At 40.8% G+C, this 3,283-nt stretch overlaps 1 pseudogene; it reads left to right on the top strand.

The window, feature by feature from the left end:
• The first annotated feature begins 526 nt into the window (after window positions 1–526).
• LOC145994030 (heterogeneous nuclear ribonucleoprotein A1, A2/B1 homolog pseudogene) lies at window positions 527–2,708 on the top strand (annotated as a pseudogene).
• The last annotated feature ends 575 nt before the right edge of the window (window positions 2,709–3,283 follow it).

The following is a 3,283-nucleotide window of genomic DNA, read 5'->3' as shown; positions in this document are numbered from 1 at the left end:
GTAACCATATTTAAATAGAGATAGTTCTGATGGTCTAGGCCAACGAACAAACCTACAAATCTACATACATATATATCAAATATATGTAATTTCAACTAATTTGGATCATGTGGGGGTTGTTGCATTTGTAATTCATTTGTACATATTTAAACAAGAAATAAATAGTATTTTTATATATTTTTAATCTGAACGTCCGAACTTTCATTCATGAGAAAAGAAAGAGTTTCCCTTATATCCATGGTACAGAAAAATAACAAGAAATTGTATGGTAGTTATTCTAAGATGTGTTATTTCGAATGAACCGCATTGTTAGTTTATTATGTTTTTGCATTTTATTCACCTGTGGCAGTAACGGAACAAGTAACAAATAGAGCCAAGGCAGGTTACTGTCTAACAGAGGGATAAAGAAGCAAAATCTGGGGGCCTGTTTCCAAGATTTTTCGAATTAAAAGTCGAAAAGAATACTACCAAAGTTGTGCATATTTATATGCGATTGAGAAGCGGAAAGTTAGTTCAAAGTACAAACATGGATCTTACGCTAGACAGGCTGTTGGGTGGCCTGGAGATAGAAGAACGTTCAGATCAAGAACTGATTGAGGAATTAAATAAAATTCCATCTGGAAGAACAAACAAAGGAAAGAGGAGCGGCGAAATTAATGTTGCCAAGATACTGGAGCACAGTAACGTTCCGATAACAGTATTCGAAGGGGTGAATGATAGAATAACCCCCCACAGATTCTAGAAGAATTACGCAATTATCAAGAAGCTTTTCACCTAGATGAGAAAGTTGTGCTAGAAAGAATCCTGCTTGTAGCTTTGAGAAAAGAAGCGAGTATTTAGTATAGATATGAGAAACCGGTCAGCGATTTTAGCGAATTCGAGCACGCATTTCTAGAAGAATTCTATTCCGTAAACTATGAGATAGAAATAGACAAGGTCTTACAAAACCGTTACCAGGTGCGAGATGAGTCGCTTTTAACTTTCATCCGTCGTGTTCAGAGGCAATTTGAAATGAGAATGAAACCTTTCGAGGAAAAAGATATTATCTACCATATTGTAAATTTTTGCCATCCTGAGTTCCGTGGGGGATTGTACAACACAAGTTTTGAGTCAATAATAGAGTTCTTCAGAGGCGGCTCTATTCAGAGACATTGTACTATTCGACAGATGTTAGGGACACGGAATTACCATTGTCCAGTTTGAAAGAGAGATTTTCGAAGGGGAAGCAGGGTTCCTGACACATAGCGGCAAGTAACGGTGGAAATGTGTAGACAAGGGATAATGGTTTATTACTTTCTGCTTTTAACCCGGGTCTAGCCTCCAGACTAGGTGGGTTGGCACAAGGAGCGACCGTGGAAACAGAACAGGAACTCGGGCAACAAAGGACCATCCCGATGGTCAGCAACGAACTCCCAGGGGACCTCATCTCACAGTAGTAAAAGGGAGTCGGGGTGACGAAAATTTTGAGGCAAGCAAGGAACAGGATAACTAACCCCTGCTGGCCTGCAAAATAAACAAGAAGAGGGAACTTTTGTTTTGTGACAGTTGAGCAAGTCTTTCCGTGATTTGCCTAAAAGGGCGTTGGAACTCGAAAAAAGAGTACTTAATATTATCAGGAAACCGATGAAAATAGCACTTGCGGTAGACAGTATTGACTCTCATGGGGAAATTAACCTCCCGGTTAGCATAAATAACGTTACGATCAATCACAAGTTCGTAATCGTTAAGGAATGTTTCAGAAATTTCATTGCGGGTAGTGACTTCATAAGGAAGTTGGGCATTGTTATCAATTTGAAAACAGGAAGTTGCAGCTTCGCAGATTCAGGTGTGACATATGCGTTTGAAAAAAGTAAGGAAAAGAAAGTATCGTGCCTTACAGTAGTAAACGAGAAAAGTACTTCTGTAGTACAGAGAGAACCCAAGCAGTTTAGGAAACTGTTTATTGGGGGGGGACTTTATTACAGAACAACAGAAGATTCTCTAAAGAAACATTTTGAGCAATGGGGCGAAATAGAGGATGTTCTGGTTATGAAGAATCCTAAAACTAAAAAGTCGAGAGGATTCGGCTTCATAATGTATTCACGTGCGTACATGGTCACCGATGTACTGGCGACAAGACCCCACAGGGTGGATGGCCGAAAAGTCGAACCAAAGAGAGCAGTTCCACGGCAGGATATAGGAAGCGTAACAGTAAATAAATTGTTCGTAGGTAGCTTGAAAAATGACGTGGAAGAATATGAGCTTAGAGACTATTTCAGAAGTATGGCAACGTTTTTGCCGTTAAAATAGTCACAGACAAAGTTTGTGGGAAGAAACGGGGATTTGGGTTTGTGAAGTTTGATGATTATGATCTAGTGAACTAATAGTTGTGCAGAAGTCTCATTTGATAAAGGGAAGGAGAATTGATGCGAAAAAAAGCTTTCAGAAAAGCTGGAGGACCAAGTTCGAAAGGTGTTGGCGGTGGTATTTCTGAAAAGAGGACCGACAGAAAAGAGAAGTGTCGGGACTAGAACCCAGGGCCACTAGCACCAAGGGATGGAGCTGTGCAGCAGAGGGAGAAGGTCGGAGAGCGGCGATCCTGGCGAGTCAAGAAGAGGACGTCAGAGCAGACCGGCGCGGCCAGAGGAGGAGACACTGAGGTTCGAACTACTACTGATGCGGTGGCAGGCGTGAGCAGAGAAGAAACGCCGAAGACCATTCCGAAATAGGGCCAGAGAGGATGAGGCAGAGAAGGCAGACCTTCGAAGGGGAATCTGGCAGGCCGGTCATCGGAATTAGTGGACCAAAACGAACAATAGTGCAGTGACTTCTTTTCTTTTTCAGGGACAGTTAGTGAACTTTGTGATAAAGACAATGACTGGTGAATCATGGGTAAATTTTTGTTAATTAGTGTATATTTTCTATTTCAGGTTGGTACAGGTGCCCATGTATTTGATTTTATTATTATTTTATTTTTTTTACTTGTAGGGGGAATGGTGTAATGGTAGAACCAGTACATGATCCTTTTCTTAAATGTTGGTGTATGTTCATTAATATTATTTTCATGGGTTGGTGAAGGTAATATTTGTTATTCAGTTTCTAATGTAACCTGCTACAGAGCTGGCCTACGTGTCTGTCAAAGCCAGTTGCTCAGAAAGCGGGTATTTTAAAAACGTGTCCTTTCAAAACCCGGAGGGGTGAAAAAGAAGTCGTTTATTGGCTGTTTTCGAATCGCCTATATAAGGGATTCTATTGAGTAGCGGGGGTTGGCATTTTTTCGTTGCTTGGGCAAGAAGAGAGACCT

Source organism: Lepisma saccharinum, chromosome 10, assembly GCF_977018435.1.
Source record: "Lepisma saccharinum chromosome 10, izLepSacc3.1, whole genome shotgun sequence".
In the NCBI taxonomy this organism is placed as follows: domain Eukaryota; kingdom Metazoa; phylum Arthropoda; class Insecta; order Zygentoma; family Lepismatidae; genus Lepisma; species Lepisma saccharinum.
Note: the sequence above shows the minus strand (reverse complement) of the source record. Positions and strands in the feature narration are given on the sequence as shown.